This window comes from Hyperolius riggenbachi, chromosome 8 (assembly GCF_040937935.1).
Source record: "Hyperolius riggenbachi isolate aHypRig1 chromosome 8, aHypRig1.pri, whole genome shotgun sequence".
In the NCBI taxonomy this organism is placed as follows: Eukaryota; Metazoa; Chordata; class Amphibia; order Anura; family Hyperoliidae; genus Hyperolius; species Hyperolius riggenbachi.
The window spans coordinates 241,187,197-241,197,966 of record NC_090653.1 but is presented as its reverse complement, the minus strand read 5'-3'; the positions used below and the strand labels follow the sequence as shown (position 1 = coordinate 241,197,966).

The 10,770-nt window shown below is 46.2% G+C and overlaps 1 protein-coding gene across 1 annotated transcript in view; it reads left to right on the top strand.

Moving 5' to 3' along the window:
- Positions 1 to 1,466: 1,466 nt before the first annotated feature.
- CIZ1 (CDKN1A interacting zinc finger protein 1) overlaps positions 1,467 to 10,770 on the top strand; it is a 59,099-nt gene continuing 49,795 nt past the window's right edge. Inside the window, exon 1 of the mRNA XM_068249799.1 lies at positions 1,467 to 1,540. The gene's annotated coding sequence lies outside the window, so the exon portion shown is untranslated. The remainder of the gene's footprint in view (positions 1,541 to 10,770) is intronic.

The following is a 10,770-nucleotide window of genomic DNA, read 5'->3' as shown; positions in this document are numbered from 1 at the left end:
TCGCATATTTTGGGGAACTGCTTCCAAATTATGTGTATGTTGGTGGAACTGCTGCTGCCACATTGTCTATTTTGGGGGAACCACTTCCATATTATCTGTATTTTGGAGGAACTTCTACCAGATTATGTGTCTTTTTGGTGAAATGCTGTCAGATTACATCAGTTTTTGGGGGATACACTACGGCAGAGCTTAAACTTCCTTGGCAGACCTTTTACATCACTGCTAAGGTCATGTATATTTGGCCCCACCCATGACCACGCCCACGGTGTGCTTGACCATGCCCATTTTTTGGCGCGCAGAGGTTCTCCAGATGAGTCCACTCACTTCTTTTCCCAGGACTAGACCCCTGATGAAAACCATGCTAGGGCATGGTCTTGGATACCCACAGATTGCAGGGACTGGAGTAGCAGGGAGTGATCAACAGTGTCGAATGCTGATGAGAGGTCTAGGAGGAGAAGGATAGTGTATTTTCCTTCGGCCTTGGCAAGCGTGAGGTCTATTCTAATGTGCTCTGGCTTACTGCAGCACTTTCTACTATCAATATCTCTGTAATAAATCAACTTATCTCTCTCCTGTCAGACTTGTCGGCCTGTGTCTGGAAGGCTGCCAAGTTCTTCAGTGTTGTGGTTCTGTGATGCATCTCCCCCCTCCTGGCCCCTCTATGCACACTGCCTGTGTGTTATTTAAATTAGGACAGATTCTCTCTGCTCTCTTATCTTTTACAAGCTGGATAAATCGTCCTCTGAGCTGGCTGGGCTTTCACATACTGAGGAATTACATACAGGCAGAGCTGTCTGCACTCTGCAGGAAGAAACAGCCTGACACTTCAGTGGATGATAGCTGCAGAGGGAAAGAAACACACAAATGATCTCTTGAGATTCAAAAGGAAGGCTGTATACAGCCTGCTTGTGTATGGATGTATTTTCTATGTGTGGACATACTGTACATCAACCTACTTCCTGTTTTGGTGGCCATTTTGTTTGTTTATAAACAAACTTTTTAAAACTGTTTTTAACCACTTTTAATGCGGCGGGGAGCGGTGAAATTGTGACAGAGGGGAATAGGAGATGTCCCCTAACGCACTGGTATGTTTACTTTTGTGTGATTTTAACAATACAGATTCTCTTTAAAGCTGCAGTGGCCTATTTTGAAAAAAATAGCCTGGTCTTTAGGGGGGTTTAGCACTGTGGTCCTGAAGAGGTTAAACAAAAACATGTTTTTGTTATAGCTGATACAAATCCTAAAATAAATCTGTACTGTTTCTACTTCCTGATTCACGGAAGCAGACATATTGATAACGTGGTCCTGGATGGCTAGATGAGAATATGAGAACCCTAGACAAATTAACGTTTTGTCAGCTTTACTTGTATATACTGCAGTTTTGCCTCCCGAGCAGCAGAGGGCGCTGAGCAAGAAAGCGCCACCGGCCAGCCTTTTGTCTGTGGTGTGGATGAGCAAGTGGGGGGAGACGGGGGAGGACGCAGTCAGCCAGCGGCGGAGGAGGATTCCACACGGTGACACAAAGCGGCTCACAGGCCCGGTAAGGAGGGAGCTGGGAACGTAGAGTGACGGGGGAGTGTGTGGGCGGAGGAGACAGCAGGGGGCGCACATCCGTGTTCCCTGCCAACACAACCCGGGCCACAGCTCCTGCGTGTGACATGTGAGCCCTGCAGATAGACGTGCAGCAGGGCAGACAGGAAGCCTGTGTGTGCTGGCTGTATTGTTTGACATGTGGTAAACAATGAAATGCTTGTAACAATACAGGAGCCGGAAAATATCATACGTGTCACGTGACAGGTGGACTCTGAACATCTACATGCAACAGACTAAATGCAAATGGGTCAAGTACCTGTCATGTGACAGGTAGAAATTGATTATTAAGGCATGCATTATATGACTTTAATTTGATTAGGCATTCAATGTAAATCATTCTGCAAATCAAACTATAAGCAATATATAATCCTCAAGCATAAACCACAATATAGCAGTGCTCACTTAATATAGGCCTAAGAGCCTGAACAAGCAATTCTAAATTGATTTTTAAAAAAATGTTCTAAAGTGCGTTGGACTGAACTGTCCGTTACTAAAAGGAACTGGGTTAAAATGTCCTGAGTGCAGCACGCCTATCCTGGGTTATTGACAGTCCATCCAATACATAAAACAAAAAAAGCTGCGCTCTCATAGACTTTGCAATCACAATTGGTGTACAATCAATAAAGAAAAAAAAAATCCTTCAGGGTACCACTCACCAGATGAAGCGGTTACTCAAGCCTATTCAGCGCATTCGGGGTATATGGCCCCCCCCCCCATCACCCGGTATAAAATCCTCACTTGATTGAGATTAATTACTATTATTTAGTATTTATATAGCACCGGCATCTTCTGCAGAGCTGTACAGAGTATGTTGTCACTTAAATGTCCCTCACAATCTAATCCTTATGATAGTGATATGGTTATGTATTGTATTGTGTAGTGTAGTGTATGTATTGTAGTCTAGGGCCAATTAAGTTAGGAAACTGAAGGAAGCCAATTAACTTAGCTGTATGTTTTGGGGATGTGCAAGGAAACCCACTCAGACACAGGGAGAACATACAAACTCTGTGCAGATATTACCCTGGCTGGGATATGAACCTGCGACCCACTACTGCAAGGCGAGAGCGCTAACCACTATGTGCATCAATAGAATCTCAATATCGTTTATATCTCAGCCAGGAAAGGAGGTATTCTTCATCGGTTAGAAGTGGCAGCGAAACAGCCGACCAATAATGTGGACTGGCTCCATTGGCACAAAGCTAGCGTTGGTTATGATTCAGGTGACTTTCGGAGTGATATCTGCAGAAAAATGATAGGTGGCAATATCATTACTCCCCAATAAGCTTCTGAACAGGGAGATATCAAATTAGATGAACTTTGCATAGTGTATGGCTGTTGCAGGTGAACATTGGTCACAAACTTGTCACGTGGGGGCTGAAAATGGATCAAACACAGGGTATGTTAGGCAGGGACACTGAACATGTCACTTTGAAACTGAGCACTTGCGTGTACATTGAAAATTAATCATGTACCGGTCAAATGAAGGGTGGAAATTGGTCACAAGCATAAAATGTGCAGGATGGAATTGAGTGGTTTTAAGTTTGTCTTTCTGCGTCATGTATGTGTCTTGTGGATGGTGAAAATGGAACATGTTCTCACTGTGTCTGTGTGTTTCCTTCAGGCATTCAGGTTTCCTCCCACATCCCAAAAACATACAGATAAGTCAATTGGCTTCCCCCTAAAATTGACCCTAGACTATGATACAGTGGCTTGCAAAAGTATTCGGCCCCCTTGAAGTTTTCCACATTTTGTCATATTACTGCCACAAGCATGAATCAATTTTATTGGAATTCCACTTAAAAGAGCAATACAAAGTGGTGTACATGTGAGAAGTGGAACGAAAATCATACATGATTCCAAATATTTTTTATAAATCAATAACTGCAAAGTGGGGTGTGTGTAATTATTCAGCCCCCTGAGTCAATACTTTGTAGAACCACCTTTTGCTGCTATTACAGCTGCCAGTCTTTTAGGGTATGTTTCTACCGGCTTTGCACATCTAGAGACTGAAATCCTTGCCCATTCAACCTTGCAAAACAGCTCCAGCTAAGTCAGATTAGATGGACAGCGTTTATGAACAGCAGTTTTCAGATCTTGCCACCGATTCTCGATTGGATTTAGATCTGGACTTTGACTGGGCCATTCTAACACACAGATATGTTTTGTTTTAAACCATTCCATTGTTGCCCTGGCTTTATGTTTAGGGTTGTTGTCCTGCTGGAAGGTGAACCTCCGCCCCAGTCTCAAATCTTTTGCAAACTCCAAGAGGTTTTCTTCCAAGATTGCCCTGTATTTGGCTCCATCCATCTTCCCATCAACTCTGACCAGCTTCGCTGTCCTGCTGAAGAGAAGCACCCCCAGAGCATGATGCTGCCACCACCATATTTGACAGTGGGGATGGTGTATTCAGAGTGATGTGCAGTGTAAGTTTTCCGCCACACATAGCGTTTTGCATTTTGGCCAAAAAGTTCCATTTTGGTCTCATCTGACCAGAGCACCTTCTTCCACATGTTTGCTGTCCCCCCACATGGCTTGTGGCAAACTGCAAACGGGACTTCTTATGCTTTTCTGTTAACAGTGGCTTTCTTCTTGCCACTCTTCCATAAAGGCCAACTTTGTGCAGTGCACGACTAATAGTTGTCCTATGGACAGATTCCCCCACCTGAGCTGTAGATCTCTGCAGCTCGTCCAGAGTCACCATGGGCCTCTTGACTACTTTTCTGATCAGCGCTCTCCTTATTCGGCCTGTGAGTTTAGGTGTACAGCCTTGTCTTAGTAGGTTTACAGTTGTGCTATACTCCCATTTCTGAATGATTGCTTGAACAGCGCTCTGTGGGATGTTCAAGGCTTTGGAAATCTTTTTGTAGTCTAAGCCTGCTTTAAATTTCTCAATAACTTTATCCCTGACCTGTCTGGTGTGTTCTTTGGACTTCATGGTGTTGTTGCTCCCAAGATTTTCTTAGACAACCTCTGAGGCCGTCACAGAGCAGCTGTATTTGCATTAGATTACACACAGGTGCACACCATTTAGTCATTAGCACTCATCAGGCAATGTCTATGGGCAAATGGCTGCACTCAGACCAAAGGGGGCTGAATAATTACGCACGCCATACTTTGCAGTTATTTATTTGTAAAAAAAAAAAAAATTGGAATCAAGTATGATTTTCGTTCCACTTCTCATGTGTACACCATTTTGTGTTGGTCTTTCACGTGGAATTCCAATAAAATTGATTCATGTTTTGTGGCAGTAATATGACAAAATGTGGAAAACTTCAAGGCAGCCGAATACTTTTGCAAGCCACTGTACATGCACTACATGATGCATACATAGACTTATGACTATGGTAGGGACTAGATTGTGAGCCCCTCTGAGAGACAATTAGTGACAAGACGATATACTCTGTACAGCGCTGCGTAATATGTCGGCCCTATATAAATACTTAAAGGGGTTCTGTGGGGGTTTCTGAGGCGAAAAACTGCCACTTACCTGGGGCTTTTATCAGCCCCCTGCAGCGGTAATGTCCCACGCCGTCCTGCTCCCGTCCTCCGTTCCCCGCAGCCGGCACCGGGCTATTATTCGGCTGTCACACAGACGAATAATGCGCGTTGCCGCGCCTCCGCTCGCGTCATCTGAGGCTTACTGCGCAGGCGCAGTACAACGGGTTCTTGTACTGCGCTTGCGCAGTAAGCTTCCGATGACGCAGGCGGAAGCGAGCGGGTGCGCGGCCACTCTAGCGCAGCCGCAGTTGGATCCCATGCCACTTAGACCGGGGCCGGCGGCGGAGAACGGCAGATGGGAGGAGGACGGCGTGGGACATTACCGCTGCACGGGGCTGATAGAAGCCCATGGTAAGTGTCTGTTTTTCTCCTCCGCAACCCCCCACAGAACCCCTTTAAATATGTACATGTCACATGGAGGGTGGACGTTGAGCACGTGTACTTCCCGCATCTTCTGCGCCTGTCAAAATATGGATCACTAGGAAATAACTGTATACACCTTGGCTTACACTGGCACTTACTGACTGTCACAGGCTGCCAGCATACTATCAGCTCAAATGATCACTAGCGATTGTTTCAGTTGGCTTTTGATGGTAAGCCAGCAAGCACCTATGGCTGGCCTACTCTCTCTTTGTTGACAAAGGTAAGGCCTGGAACCCACTAGGAGCACTTTTCTGAGTGCTTTGTGATTTATAAAGCTCTTTCTAATGTAATGCTATGGGTGTGATCCGACTTGAGCGGTGTGATTTTATAAAATCCCCCATAGCATTGCATTCGCAAGAGCTTTTTCAAGTCACTAGTGCTTAGAAAAGGCTGCTAGTGGGTTTGAGCTCTGTTGCAGGGCAGTTTTTACAGAAACGGTACAATTTTTGCCTGTTTCAGCTAAACGTGTGGTGATGCAGTAGTTAGTGTAATTTGTCCATTTATACCTAGGGGCGACGTTGCCATAGAAATGCAAAATTAACCCTACGCTCAACCAAAAGGTTCTGTCTTGATGAATTGCGTTCTCGATCGAAAAAAATCATTCATTATACCAACAAAAGATATCCGTAGTAAAATATCAGCTGACCAAATTATTGTACCTAAGGATACCTTTAGTTAAAGGGGAACTGAAGAGAGAGGTATATGGAGGCTGCCATGTTTATTTCCTTTTAACCAGCCGGGCGGTATGGACGAGCTCAGCTCGTCCATCACCGCCGGAGGCTGCCGCTCAGGCCCTGCTGGGCCGATTTTCTTCAAATAAAGAGCAGCATACGCAGCCGGCACTTTGTCAGCCGCGTGTGCTGCCCGATCGCCGCCGCTCTGCGGCGATCCGCCGCGAGCAGCGGCGAAAGAGGGTCCCCCCAGCCGCCTGAGCCCAGCGTAGCCGGAACAAAAAGTTCCGGCCAGCGCTAAGGGCTGGATCGGAGGCGTCTGACGTCAGGACGCCGGCTGACGTCCATGACGTCACTCCGCTCGTCGCTATGGCGACGATCTAAGCAAAACAAGGAAGGCCGCTCATTGCGGCCTTCCTTGTTTATTCTGGGCGCCGGAGGCGATCGGAAGAACGCCTCCGGAGCGCCCTCTAGTGGGCTTTCATGCAGCCAACTTTCAGTTGGCTGCATGAAATAGTTTTTTTTTTTATTTAATAGAACGCCAGGGTGGTTAAGCAATACCAGTTGCCTGGCAGCCCTGCTGATCCTCTGCCTTTAATACTATTAGCCATAGCCCCTGAACAAGCATGCAGCAGATCAGGTGTTTCAGACTTTAAAGTCAGATCTGACAAGACTAGCTGCATGCTTGTTTCTGGTGTTATTCAGATACTACTGCAGAGAATTAGACCAGCAGGGCTGCCAGGCAACTGGTATTTCTTAAAAGGAAATAAATATGGCAGCCTCCGTATACCTCTTACTTCAGTTCTCCTTTTAACAACTACTTCTTCCTCATAGTTGGATAGGACTGTTAGGTGGCCATACACAGGGCAGTAGCAGTAGCCCATTAGATTTAAAATTTGCAATTTTTGTGCCTTCATAACTGCATTTCGGTTCAGTTACATTATAGTAGAAATGTGAACAAAATAAAATGACAGTGCTGTACTTAACGTTTTGGACTGCACAGATTATTCCAAATGATTCACCTGTTGACTGAACAGCCCTATGCCACAGAAAATTACTGTTGCTCTCAATCGTGATTTCCATCTATTTACTATTTTAAAGATAACTCAAGGCAAAACTCAGGTTAAAAAGACATGCTTACCGAAGAAGAGGGAGCTCAATGGATGCTGTTGAGGCATCCTATGTCCTCCTCACCGCTGCCAATGATTGTCAGGACCCTGTAGGACATGCATGTCATGGGGCTAATCTGGGCCACAGAGCCATCAAATATGGCCCTCATTTTACTTTGTTTGGCTCACTCTTGACCACCAGGAAAGCTCTATTGGGGGTGAAGCCCTAGATAACCAGGGAAGCCATATGGGTGAGGGAGGGGGGAAACCACTAGATACCAGGTAACTGGGTTCACTGCACACCAGGCAACGATATAAGGGAGGAAGATGGCCACTAGTCACCAGGAAACTGTATACAGGAGGGAGGGGCCATTAGACACCAGGGAACGATATAGGGGGAGGGGGTCACTAGACACCAGGGAAGGAGGGGGACACTAGACAGCAGGAAACAATATAGGGGAGGGAGATGGCCACTAGTAACCAGGGAACTGTATACAGGAGGAAGGGGGCCATTAGACACCAGAAAACTGTATATGGGAGGGGGCCATTGGACACGAGAAGGAAACTGTATGGGGAGGAGGGGGGCATTAGACACCAGGAAACTGTAGAGGGGAGGCGGGACATTAGATACTAGGAGAAGGAGGGGGACCATTATACACTAGGGAATTTTATAAGCGAGGGAAGTGACCACTAGACATTGAGTTGGCCTGCGACTTGATCCTACTGTTCAGTGTCGGTACTCTGTGTATTTGTTTGAAACCCCTGCTCTGGAAGATCCGGGCTGCACTCCTCTTCCGGCATGAACCCAGCCATGCCTGCGCGGTAGCACGGAGCCACGCCTGCATAGTATGGCCACACTCGTGCCTGAAGAGGGGCGCGGCCCTGATCTTCAATACGACAAATCCTAGTCGGACCACTTCCTGCAGGGGGAGAGGGGGGGTCTGTAAACGGCAGTGGAGGGTCGGATGAGAGTGTGGGAAGCCACTATAGCAGTGATGGCTAACCTTGGCACTCCAGCTGTGGTGGAACTACAAGTCCTATGAGGCATTGCAATACTCTGACAGCTCTAAGCATAACTCGGGGAGGCAGAGGCATGATGGGATTTGTAGTTTTGTCACGGCTGAAGTGCCAAGGTTGGCCATCACTGCCCTATAGCATCCAGAGACTTCACTCTTCTTGGGTACATTTTTTTTAAACCTGAGGTTGGCCTCAGGTCCACTTTAAAGTGGGTCAGAACTGCTAGTGAAGATGTTTCAGGCAGATGCCATTAGAGATGAGATAATGGGCCTTAGGAACACCAAGCAATAGGATACAAACATCTGCACCTTTTTCAAACCATTTGGTCCTATCAAGTGCAATGTATGGAGATCCGTGGCACTATGGTAAGTCAGGGTATGGAGACCCAGTATCCACTATGCAGTGTTCTCCCCAGGCCCTTTTAGCCGGGTGCTAGTTTTGGTGAGTACCCGTCTGTCATTGGCTCCTCTCCTCCTCTGCTGTAAGCAGAATTGTACAGAGAAGTGCCAGCCCTGCATTCTCTCATCTTGCCCCACCCGGCTACTTTTTCATGCCACCCGGCTGGAAAAAATTTCTGGGGAGAACACTGACTGTGGTTTGCCATTCATTCAGGGGAGAACTTTTTAGGTAATTTTGCCCATCCTGATGGTTTTCTCCAACCAGTGTTGCCCTTTGGGATTCACTTTTATTTATTTCACCCTCCAAAGCAAGTGTTCCTTTAGTGGCCACCACAATTTCAGTCAACACTGAGGGGATGATATGAATCTGAAGCCTGAACAGGAACACTATCCACAACAGATCTAAGTACCCTGCTTCACTGCCTCACATTATAGAACTAGAACACTTTCACGTCATGTGATAAGTAGAAGTAGGTCACGTATGTGTCATGTGACTGAGGAAAATAGAGCACCTTCATATTACATGGTACATAAAAATAGGCCACCCATGTTGCATGAGGAGTGGGTGGAAATTGCATTTGTTACGTAAGGGAAAAAAATGCTGCATGTGTAACACATTCGATGTAAGAATAATATGTCCTCTAACAGAGGAAAGCTGCTGTTCTATATGTCAGATATGTGATAGATCCAAGCTGTGAATAATATGTAACAGAGGAGGAATGGCATACTTGTGGAGAGATTGCATATATCGTGAGTGTGACTCACTGATTCATATGTTACCATGGGGCTAATATTTGAATGTGAACCACCAGTAATCTTACAGTGCATAAGTAATATATTACCAGCACTAATGCTAGTAGTGTACTACAGGTTGTGTAGTTATCGTAGCCCATGGTACATGGGTAGCGTGCTTGCATTACTTGCTTATTGCGCGTTACCATAGCAACACTCCTGTTACCCGTGTACAGTGACCACACATGAACTATGAGCTATGCTCACCCTGCTTAGGGAACAAGATTTTAAAGGGAAAAGCAGGTGCTGAGGGTAATTGTCAGTTTACACACAAACAATCATTAACCTACTGCACTTAAAGAGAACCCGAGGCGGGATTCTGACAATGCAATCCAAGTACAGAGGCTGGGTCTGCCTATACTGCCCAGCCTCTATTGCTATTTCAATTCCCCATAAGTTCCCCCTGCGCTCTTCAATCCCCCATAAATCACAGCCGCACTGTGCGTGCTGTGTTTATATCTGTACTGTCACTCTGCCCTGCCTCCTGCATAGCTCCGGTCCCGCCTGCGTCTCTTCCCTCCAATCAGCGGGGAGGAAAGGGATGCGGGTGGGGACCGAAGCTATGCAGAAGGCGGGGGAGCGGCAGACAGAACAGAGATAAACACAGCCCGCTGTAACACACTGCGTGTCGGCAGCGCGGCTGTGATTTATGGGGGATAGCAGAGTGCACGGGGACATTAGGGGGGATTGAAATAGCAAGAGAGGCTGGGCAGTATAGGCAGACCCAGCCTCTGTATGTGGATTGCATTGTCAGAACCCCACCTCGGGTTCTCTTTAATGCTGGGAATACACGGTTCGTTTCTGGCGCTTAATTCTCCTCTTGATCGTTTTTGCTGCTCGATTCTGCAGTCAATTTTCTTATCTTCTGCTCGTTTTTCTTATCTTTTTCCACTCACTTCTATCAGGAATTTAGCGGCGAAAGGATCGAAAGGGAGATCGGACATGTCGGAAATTATTTATCGAACCATCTAATCACCTCAAAAATGAACCGTGTGTTCTCAGCATTAGATACTCACAGTTAAGGTACCCATACACCTATAGATTTGCAGCAGATTTATCCATCAGATAGATGCTTGTCAGGTCGAATCTGATGTGTGCCACACACTAGAAACAGATTTCCAGTAGATTTCAGTATGAAATCTATTGAAAATCCATAAATGTATAAATGTGCTATTCAATGCAATGGTATGGGCAATCAATCTGCCCCAATCGGTTGATTGATCATGCTGCCTGCTGCATCTATTTCTAGCCGGGTGGTCGAATCGGCCG